The sequence below is a fragment of the Lacerta agilis genome, chromosome 18 (genome assembly GCF_009819535.1).
Source record: "Lacerta agilis isolate rLacAgi1 chromosome 18, rLacAgi1.pri, whole genome shotgun sequence".
NCBI classification, from domain to species: Eukaryota; Metazoa; Chordata; class Lepidosauria; order Squamata; family Lacertidae; genus Lacerta; species Lacerta agilis.
The window spans coordinates 6,272,283-6,284,073 of NC_046329.1; positions in this window are offsets into that span (position 1 = coordinate 6,272,283).

Consider the following 11,791-nt stretch of genomic DNA (forward strand, 5'->3'; position numbering starts at 1 on the left):
GGTTCTTATTTCTGTTGTTTTTGTTTTCGGTTTTTTTGGTTTGTTTGTTTTGTTTGTTTTTTACCTTTTGTGGTTGTTGTCATTCCTTTGTATTTGCATCTGCGAAAGGTTTTTAAATTCGTTGTGAAATTGTTAATTCTAAATCTAAATAAAGTTGATATTATTTAAAAAAGAATAAAGAAACCAAGGCGACCAAAGGGTTGTAACAGAGTAAGTTTATTGGCTACTTAAAAAATCATTGTAATAACATGACAACACCAACAGGATTTGACAAAATACTTGCAATGTGATAGTGAAACATAAATTTAAAATTAATGAAATATGTTAGATTAAGGAAATGTGAGGATAAATAAAGCGTAAGAATGAAGGGAAGTAATAAAAACCAGAGTTGGAGGGGAGGGAAGCCAAAACACTCGGCGGAATATATGTCTAGATAAGGAAAAGGCGATGATATAGAAATGTGCTATGTTTCTTTCTTTTTACTTTTTGTTTGTTTCCTTCAATTGTAATACAGAATAAAAACTTTTTTTAAAAAAGAAAAAACGCAACACAACGCAGTTTCAATTCAACGATTTATTCAATAAATTCAATAAATGAACCGCAGACGAATTCAAAGCGAACTCCTGAAAATTAAAAGAAAAACAGAACTGTTAGTCAAGGAAAAGCAGATAGACACCTTTTGCTCCCGACCTCAAAGAAAAACGCCACCTCCCTTAACACCACCCAAGTTCTTACAACCCCTTCCAAATAGGGTGCCCACTTCCTCTTACCTATGTTATTTTCGGGGGGGTCTCAGCAGCAGCCACAGCGGTGCAGGATATTGATGTTCCTGCAAGAAAGAAGGAAACTTTGTCCCAGGCCGTCCCAGGTGGGCAAAGGGCTCTTGGGCTCTGGGAGAAGAGGAGGATGGACCAGGCGGGCCCTTGGCCTCATCCTGCGGGCCCTCCTCGTGTGTTTCCCAAGGCCCCCCTCCTCCCCCCTGTCCCATTACCTCTAAGGCGAGAGGCCTTCTCCTGGGCTCCACTCCCTCCCGGGATCCGGCGGCTCCCAGCCTGGCCCTTTCTCTCCCTGCAAAACAAACGGAGACGTCAGTAGATGCCTGGCTCCCAGCCCCATAGCCCCAGTCTGGGCCAGGAGGGTGGGGGACTTGGGAAGGGGGCATTTCCTCCTACCTGATTTATAGAATTTCCATAGCTCCTCCACCACCTCCGTATGGGCATTTTGGATGCGTCCCGGCCGGCTTGACGCAGAAGCAGCAGCCAAGGTCTCTGCTCTGGAGCTGGATCTTATAGGTGGGAACCTTGGCTGCTGCTTCTGCGCCAAGTCGGGCTGGGACGGAGGCACACCCATACGGAGGTGGGGCAGCGGGGAAGCCCTTTGAGGGTCAGGATCCGGGAGCCGCCGGGATGGTCTTTTCTTCGGCCCGGGAGCCGGATGTGGAGCCTCATCCCTGGGGCCGTGGCTCTGTGGAGGAAGCAGGACATGTTATAAGAAAGGGCTGGGGGCGGACCCAAAACTACTTTCACAAGGACACCCTCCCTCCCTTCAGTCCCAGTACCTGATGTTCGTCGCCACGTCGCCCCAGGGATTGGGCCAGGATGAAATAAATGTTGGGGAAAGGCTCCCTCTCTGCAAAAAAAATAATAATGGAGGAATTAGCAAGCGCCTGGCTCCCCGCCATGCTTGCACCAGTCTGGCGCATGAATGAGGGGGGGGGGGGCAAGGGAAGGCAGCATTCCTAAATTTTAACACAATTGGCATTTCTACTTACTTGAAGTGGGAGCCTTTCCCCGTTCATCCTGGCCGGCCTCTCGCCTAAGGAAGAAACAGGCTCAGTTAGTGTGTTTGGTTGGAGGAGCCGGTTTTGCGCCCCACCTGTGCCCCTCTCACCACCCCCTAACTACGGTCCTGCCTGGAAAGGGAGCCCTGACCCAAATCCCTGGGAAACACTGCCCCTGCCACGGAGGCTCACAGCTTACCTCCTCTCTGCACCGCTGGGCTGCTGCTGCTGCTGCTGGGGGGTTGGTGGCTTTGGCTTCCCCAACCCACGTCCCTGCAAAGGAAGAAGAACATCGTGCTTTTTAAGACGCAGGGGTCCCGTGGGCCTGCAACCCCCCAACCACTCAGGTCAGCCCCACCACCTCCCTGCACATGTGGGGGGACGGATTCCCCATGGAATTAACTTACCACAATGCTAAGGGGTGCCTCCTCTGGGCGCTTCAAAATTCTCTTGTGCCCTAGGAGACAGAAAGGAAAATAAAAACAGAGGTTAGAAGTGGGAAATATCCAGGAATCCCAAAATCAGAGGCCCTGGCTTATAGGTTGCACAGGTGGATTCTGGATCCACCCTGGACCTCAACCTTCCTCTGTTCCCTCCCTGTGTCGTACTAAAGATTGTAAGCCCCTCGGGGCAGGGACCTTTTGACCAAGGGTCACGTGCAGCGATGGCGCAAAAGAAATCTCACTAGGCTCCTGCCCCGTTGTAATAGGCAAAAATCTGCCCTTATTCCCTTATGGGGTACACAAAAAGCCCTTTGTAGGTTCTACATGGGTAGGAGAATATAACAGAGGCCAACCAGAGAAGATTGAGAAGCAAAGCCTTTATTCTGGCTATTGCAACAGGGTGCTTTCCTCACACACAGGTGAGCAGGGAAGAATCAAGGACAAAGGTGTGCCTGCCCTTATATAGACATTTAAATTTCCCACCCTGGAGTCCAAGACCACCCCCCCCCCAGATGCATCATGCATACATCACAAAAGGGATGTAACCCATGACCAACCCCAGATACATCATATATACATCACAAAAGGGATGTAACCCAAGACCACCACCACCACCACCCCCGATACATCATGGTTATATCATGAAAGGGGAGGTCTGGTGCCCTCCTCTTGCCCTCCACCCAACACCCACCAAGTGAAACAAAAGAGATATTTACCCATTTCCCTGTTTCCCAGGCAAGTTAATCACACCCTTTTTATGGCACTCAGGTATCAGGATGCCAGGGATATTATAACTTTAATTCCTGAGGCAATGGGAAGGTTACCCCCACCCTCTCCCTCCTTGCAGAAAAACACTTTGGTCACCTTGGGAGTAAAAAACGGTGTCAGGCCTGTCTTCCTGTACTGCTTCAGACATGTGGCCTCGTTTGCTTGGCACACTTATGAACTATATATATATATATATATATATATATATATATATATATATATATAACACACACTTAAAATTCTTAAAATATATATATCCTTAAATACCCTGTTTCTCCTAAAATAAGACATAGCCATAAAATAAGCCATAGCAGGATTTCTATGCATTTGCGAAATATAAGCCGTTCCCCAAAAATAAGCCATACCCCGAAAATAAGCCATAGTGACGTGGTACCTCCCATTAAAACACCTGGAGAGGCGTGGCTGTGCAGCGTACCGATGCAACACGGTTAAAATAAGACATCCCCTGAAAATAAGCCGTACTGTGTTTTGTTGAGCGAAAAAAAAAACATAAGACGGTGTCTTATTTTAGGAGAAACACGGTATATATATCCTTAAAATTCACCGTGTAATAATAATAATAATAATAATAATAATAATAATAATAATAAACTAGGCCTCCTACCAGAACCATTCATACTGGTACAATCAATTAGTGATTGTCTCTCTGTCATCTGACAGGCATCCCCCCTTGCAGGGCATTTATAAGGCTTTCCTAAAAATCAGCACTTTGTGACATCAGCTGGCAAACAGGGGCCAGGCTGCCTTATTAAGAAAAATATTTTTCTTAATTAGGCAGCCTGGCCCCTGTTTGCCAACTGATGTCACAAAGTGCTGATTTTTAGGAAAGCCTTATAAATGCCCTGCAAGGGGGGATGCCTGTCAGATCAAAGTGTGCTGGGATGAGGCCACCATGGGTCAGGCAAGAGGGTCTCACAGACCTACAAATCCCAGAACCCCTAACAAACTACAACTCCCAGGATCCTATGGGGGGAAGACACCTGCTTTTTAGAACAGGGAGGAGAACCTGCAGGTCACTCCCCCCAATTTCCTAAGAACCAGGAACGGGAAGCTCAAGTGCTGCTAACTGGGTGACTTCACAGAGCAGGGTGGATAAAATATTGCTCCAAAAGTTGGGTGCCTCCCCTGGCTGTACATTTCTAAAATAAAATATAAAAAACAAAACAAAATAAAACCTACATAAAGCCAGAGTGTTTTGTGTTGTGTAGGCTCCTGTTTGTTATGAGCAAATGGCTTGAGATACCTACCGGTATTAGGTCCATCAATTACCATATAGCAACACAAAAAAACAGCGGCAATTTGTTGTTGACAAAGGACAGCTGGACATATAAAGGGCCCCATTACCTTCAGTAGCATAGGGCTTCGTCAAACAGGCGTATATACAAATATAATAAAACATTTTAAAAAAAGCTTCCCCATAAAGGGTTGCCTTCAGATATCTGGGGTGGGGGGGTGGAAGTGGTGTATTAATGGAATAAATAAATAACTCTGTTGCAACAGAATCAACAGGAAGTCCCGTGGTTTGTTTTGTTTTGTTTTTTTGCTGACCAGTTGCAAAGGCATTATCTATCGAGTCTCTGTCTGTCTGTCTGTCTGTCTGTCTTTCTTTCTGGATCAACGCGCATGGCCTAAGTGATCGTACAAGCCTGTGCAGGGCCAGGTAGTCATCCGGTAACCCAGTTCCAAGTTGTTCAGAGCAAACTCGGCCCTCCAGATGTTTTAAGACTACAATTCCCATCATCCCTGACCACTGGTCTTGTTAGCTAGGGATGGTGGGAGTCGTAGTCCCAAAACATCTGGAGGGCTCGAGTTTGCCTGTGCCTATTCTAGTTCTTGTCTCCCTGCTTATTTAACTTATATGCAGAATTCATCATGCGAAAGGCTGGACTGGATGAATCCCAAGCCGGAATTAAGATTGCCTCAACAACCTCAGATATGCTGATGACACAACCGTGATGGAAGAAAGTGAGGAGGAATTAAAGAACCTTTTAATGAGGGTGAAAGAGGAGAGCGCAAAATACGATCTGAAGCTCAACGTCAAAAAAAACTAAGATCATGGCCACTGGTCCCATCACCTCCTGGCAAATAGAAGGGGAAGAAATGGAGGCAGTGAGAGATTTTACTTTCTTGGGCTCCGTGATCACTGCAGATGGTGACAGCAGTCACGAAATTAAAAGACGCCGGCTTCTTGGGAGGAAAGCAATGACAAACCTAGACAGCATCTTAAAAAGCAGAGACATCACCTTGCCGACAAAGGTCCGTCTGGATAAAGCTATGGTTTTCCCAGTAGTAATGTACGGAAGTGAGAGCTGGACCATAAAGAAGGCTGATTGCCGAAGAATTGATGCTTTTGAATTATGGTGCTGGAGGAGACTCTTGAGAGTCCCATGGACTGCAAGAAGATCAAACCGATCCATCCTTAAAGAAATCAACCCTGAGTGCTCACTGGAAGGACAGATCCTGAAGCTGAGGCTCCAGTACTTTGGCCACCTCATGAGAAGAGAAGACTCCCTGGAAAAGACCCTGATGTTGGGGAAGATGGAGGGCACAAGGAGAAGGGGACGACAGAGGATGAGATGGTGGGACAGTGTTTTCGAAGCTACCAACATGAGTCTGACCAAACTGCGGGAGGCAGTGGAAGATAGGAGTGCCTGGCGTGCTCTGGTCCATGGGGTCACAAAGAGTCGAACACGACTAAACAAGATGTTTTTATCTATGTTGGAAGCTGCCCAGAGTGGCTGGGGCAACCCAGTCAGATGGGTGGGGTATAATATTAATATCAGTATAGCAGTATATTAATATAATATAATATAATGTAATGTAATGTAATGTAATGTAATGTAATGTAATGTAATGTAATGTTGATATATTCCTACATTCCTATATTATTTTATTAATATTTTGATATATTAATTTATAGATATATTAATTTATTAATATTAATAGAATAGGACACCCCTATTTTCATTGGAGAAACGTTGCATGGGGGAGATGCATGCTCAGTAAATGGGAACTCAGCTATACAGCTGCAAGTAAAATGTTTTCAATGTGATGTGCAATATACAAATGTGACACTAGATGGGGGCAGCGAGCTATGCAAAATTCGATGTATTTTCCAAAACTTTTTTAAAGCATTTTCGCAGTGTTTCCCCCCCCCCCCCAGGCGTGTAGATTCCACCCGGGTCACATGGGAGGTACCGAAGGGTAACGAAGCTCGAATCCAAACTTTGACCCGTGATGAGGCTGGACAGCAGCCGTAATTTCTTGGCCGCATTCCGGCACAGACTGCACATCTATCTCTGCTTTCAGAGCAGCAAGGCCTATTTTGGAAAGTTAACCCCCTCCCAAACACACACACCGAGAGAGAAATAACGAAAGCGCACGTGAGCGAGTTGCTGACATTTACGAGGTGATGAAGCGAGAGGCTTGGTAGCTGGAGCAGGCGGGTGATGGGAAAGAGGCGGCCAGACCACATGCTTGTTCCATCCAGCTTCCACTTCAGGGCCATTCCATGAAAAATGAGCCTGATAAGAATGCTAGATGAACGCTGGACTTTGGTGAGGAAGTTTCCAAACGTGCAGTCTAACCATTTTTTTTAAAGCTAAAGACAAAAGAAGTTTAGTTTATGGACCTTCTTTTCAAAAGTCCTCACAAAAGTGTTCAAGTTAAAAGTTTTCAGATGATTGTCCCACCCGTGACAGCATTTCCCCCTTAATTTCGTATCGTTAAATTCCTTAAACTTAATTTCTGATTGCATAGTTGTAACCAATAAACATTGATTTAAACAGATGTGCTGAGTTCATCAGCTATGGTTTTCCCAGTAGTAATGTACGGAAGTGAGAGCTGGACCATACAGAAGGCTGATTGCCGAAGAATTGATGCTTTTGCATTCTGGTGCTGGAGGAGACTCTTGAGAGTCCCATGGACTGTGAGAAGATCAAACATATCCATTCTTAAAGAAATCAGCCCTGAGTGCTCACTAGAGGGACAGATCCTGAGGCTGAAGCTCCAGTACTTTGGCCACCTCATGAGAAGAGAAGACTCCCTGGAAAAGACCCTGATGTTGGGAAAGATGGAGGGCACAAGGAGAAGGGGACGACAGAGGATGAGATGGTTGGACAGTGTTCTCGAAGCTACTAAGATGAGTCTGACCAAACTGCGGGAGGCAGTGAAGGATAGGCGTGCCTGGCGTGCTCTGGTCCATGGGGTCACGAAGAGTTGGACACGTCTGAACGACTGAACAACAACCACATCCACAAAGCAACCAATACATGAACTACTGTGTCAAGGCTTTATGGGAACGGCTTCTGGGTATCCCCCAGAGGTTTTTGAACTGATCGAGTGAAATTTGTTAAACAGAGTTAGTTTTTTTGCCTGCATCTCAGCCCTGCCTGAATCCTGACTCAACCGAGACAATAACTTTAATAATAATCTGCAGCACCCTGCTTTCCTTTCTAAAGCGGTCATTGTCCTAGAAGGCAAGTTACTGATCTTCCAAGCACAAATAATGTAAGCTGGAGGTGGCCTGGATCAGATAAAACTCTGAGACACCCAGTCTAAAATCCAAAACAATAAATTCCGATAATATCACAAGAATCAAACACAGAAGGCAGCAGCGTAAAAAAAAAACATTAAAATTAAAACAGCTAATTAATATCAGCTCCAGACTCGGAGGATGAACACAGCTGGCTCCATATTTCAGCTCCTTTCTTTCGCTTGCATCTTTCTGCCCGTGCTGCTGAGTCCGCACTGATAAATTGTCTCTGGAGTGTAGGACTCGAACCAGTGGCTTCAAAGTCCTGGAACGAAGAGTGCGGGGAGCACTGACCAAGCCAGCTGGGAACCTGGTGAGGAGGGGCATGGGTTTGTACCTGGTGAGCCAGAAGAGAGGGGGGAGGTGAATGGGGGGGCACAATGGCTCAAGCGGGGAGGCCGAGGATAGAGTGAGCAAGTGAGTAGAAGCAGGCTTTTAAGACTGTAAACATTTTGAGGCATGGATGAGGCCTAAGTGTGGGAAAAGAAGCAAAGGCCATTTCAACAGCGGAGGTGGAAGGGACCAGGGACGAGGAGATTAAGCAGGATGTTCCAAACTGGGGGAATCCCTTAAGTGCATTCTAGGACGGCAGGAATTGTAAAGCTAGGGAAGAAGTATGGATCTGGCAGAGAGCTGACACGACAAGGGAGTAACAACTCCCAGAGGACCAGCTGGGGTGGTAGGCTTGTTGTGCAACAAAACCCCTGGCCCCTGGGAAGGCAGAGCTGATGGATTGTTGCACAAGCAACGTGGGGGGGGGGGAACTTTGCAAAAGCATTGCAGGAGATCTTGGGGTCCCTACCAGGCCCCGGTGACGAAGGTGGTCCCAATAGATTGCGAACCACCTGAAAGAGTCTCCTGCTGCTATTTTCTGCAGGTGCAATAGAGGCGGTGAAGAAAGTCTTCTTCGCCGTCGCTATCGCCACTTGGTAGGCTCCAGGGCCGTCTCGTCCATTGGGGCTGGTGGCGCGGTGCGCCAGGGCGCAATGGCCTGGAGGGTGCCTCCGCCCTCCAGCCCCGCTGGCAGCGCCCTCCGGCTGCCCGGCGGAGCAAGGGAGCTGGCCGGCCACGCCACGCCCTCCGGCTGCCCAGCACATGCAAATGAAGGACTGAGAGTGCCGTTCACGGATTGGGTAGCTAGAGAGAGTTGTTACTGTTGCATGTTACTGAGTACTATATAAGCAGGCTGGCTCAGCCCTTCAGTCCAGTTCTTGTTCCAGCCTGAGAATAAGGAGAGCTGCTTGGAGAATCACCGTGTCGTCTGCTATGTCCACCCACTACTTAATACACAGTATCCATAAGGAAGAAGAGTTTGGATTTGATATCCCGCTTTATCACTACCCGAAGGAGTCTCAAAGCGGCTAACATTCTCCTTTCCCTTCCTCCCCCACAACAAACACTCTGTGAGGTGAGTGGGGCTGAGAGACTTCAGAGAAGTGTGACTAGCCCAAGGTCACCCAGCAGCTGCATGTGGAGGAGCGGAGACGCGAACCCGGTTCACCAGATTACGAGTATACTGCTCTTAACCACTACACCACACTGGCTCTCAAGGATATAAGGAAGACATGCAGGATCAGGCCAAAGGCCCATTTAGTCCAGCGTCCTGTTCTTGAGCTAAGGTGGCAGCTGAAACGGCTTGTTCGCTGCACTTTCGAAGCAATAACTTGCGTTTAACTTAGAAAACAATACAAAAGTCTTGTTTTCTAAGTTAAACCACAGTTATTGCTTCGATAGCCTTGGCCTTAAGGCAGTGTGATTTTCTGATGGGCAAAGGCAAAAGAGAGCCATTTGTTAAAACAAATTGGGCAAACCGCATCTAATAGTTGCATAAACTAGACAGGGCTCTCGTTCAAGGGCAAAGCTGAAAGGGGATTAAGAGGCCATCGCTAATGAGAGCACTCCATTGGGGCTTTCCTGCTCCTTGAAATCATATCCCTCCAGCAATGTGCTAAGGGCTTAGGGGTCCAAGCCCCAATTTGCTTCAAAAGATCTGGGCCCCTGAACACACACAAGCAAAGGGAGTAACTGATATTCTTAACATATACCCCATATTTGAAGCCACGTCCAGATAATAATCCCCCTTCCTTGCCCGTACGGAGAGCTCTCAACGACACAAAATGCAAAAAAAAAACTTTTAGCACAGGAGAGGTTTGCTGTCCGAGCTGGTTTTCTAAACGTTCCCATCCTTCAGGAGTGAGGAAAGTTTCCAGCCCAGAGGACCACATTTCCTCTGGAGCAACATTCCCAGGGGGCTGTTTGCCCAGTAGTGGGTGGGACCAGGGGGGAAAGGTGGGGATGAAGAGAGTCAAAAGTGCGAGGAACAATGGATGTGGTTCTTGCCTTTGTGCAAACCCTTACATTCCAGTTGTTGCAAAAGTCAGGTTCTTTGATATCCCACATGTCTCTCGATCCATGGGTGTAGCCAGGATTTTTGTCCTTTTTATTGTTGTTGTTGTTGTTAATGCATAAAGGTAAAGGTAAAGAGACTCCTGACCGTTAAGTCCAATCACGGACGACTTTGGGGTTGCGGCGCTCATCTCGCTTTACTGGCCGAGGGAGCCGGCGTACAGCTTCCGGGTCATGTGGCCAGCATGACTAAGCCACTTCTGGCGAGACAGAGCAGCGCACGGAAACGCCATTTACCTTCCCGCCAGAGCGGTACCTATTTATCTACTTGCATCTTTTGGCGTGCTTTCAAACTGCTAGGTTAGCAGGAGCTGGGACCGAGAAACGGGAGCTCACCCCGTCGCGGGGATTCAAACAGCCAACCTTCTGATCAACAAGCCCTAGGCTCTGTGGTTTCACCCACAGCGCCACCCGCTATTTTCATTAGAGAAATGTTGGAGGGGATGGAATATGACATCCCTATTTTCATCAGGGAAATGTTGGAGGGGATGGATTTTCATCAAGGAATTGTTGGAGGGGATGGAATAGGATGCCCCTATTTTCATCAGGGAAATGTTGGAGGGGATGGAATAGGACGTCCCTTTTTTCATCAGGTAAACGTTGGAGGGGATGGAAGAGGACACCCCTTTTTTCATTAGGGAAATGTTGGAGGGGATGGAATTTTTCAGTCGTTCAGTCGTGTCCGACTCTTCGTGACCCCATGGACCAGAGCACGCCAGGCACCCCTATCCTCCACTGCCTCCCGCAGTTTGGCCAAACTCATGCCAGTCTCTTCGAGAACACTGTCCAACCATCTCACCCTCTGTCGTCCCCTTCTCCTTGTGTCCTCCATCTTTCCCAACATCAGGGTCTTTTCTAGGGAGTCTTCTCTAGGATGGAAATGGACGTCCCTATTTTCACGGGAGAAACGTTGGAGGGTTGTTTGCAGCTATATAGCTGAGTTCTTCAGGAACCCCTGGAACAAAATTGATTATTTTTTGTTTGTTTGTTTTTTGTTTTTTATTTAAAGAGTGCGATTGTATTCCAAATGCAGAAATCTGAATTTCCTGGAGGCAGGATTTGCGGGGAGCGAGGACGTTTGCTCAGATTATAGCTGGTACTTTGGACGGTGGGAGACATCTCCCACTGAGTTATTTAAGGATCTGGTCGTTAGACGAAGAACCAGAAGGCTGCAAAAACCCCATCCCTTTCCCCCAAACTGAGCATAGGAACAGAAAAGGGCACGTGCTGCCCTCTTCAGGTGGCGACACCAAATTGCATGCAATCAATTTTTTAAGGACATAATTTTCCATTTATATTCAACTCTTTTATTTCTCGACAGAGCTCTGCGCGTGTTTTATTTCGGGCCTTTTTATCCTATCTCCCATTGCGGCTTTGGACGTTTTGTACATTTTAAAATTGCTGTTGCAACATTTCGCTAGTGGTAGTCTTATTGGGGATTTTTAAATGAATGAATGAATGAGTGAATGAATGAATGAATAAAATAAAATAAAATGAAATAAAGTTTTATTGAATTTTGTTGTTTTTTATCTTTTCCCGTAAACCACTTTGAGCGTTCCTGCTTCCCAAACACAAATTCAATGACATTTTTATTCTCAATCACGTCTATCTATTAAGCCCCGCCCCCGAGGCCACGCCCTCCCGCTTTCCCCCCAATCCCAACCCGCCCCTTTCCGCTAAGCCCCGCCTCTCCCTCCTTCCCAACCTTCTCTCTCGCGCAAGGTAAAAAAAAACAGCGGCGGGAGCTTAGACGGAACCTCCGGCAGGGGGCGCTAGAATCCTTTGCCTTTCCTCCTTCCTCCCTGGTCGGCGTCGCTCTAGGACCTTCGGCCTCCACGC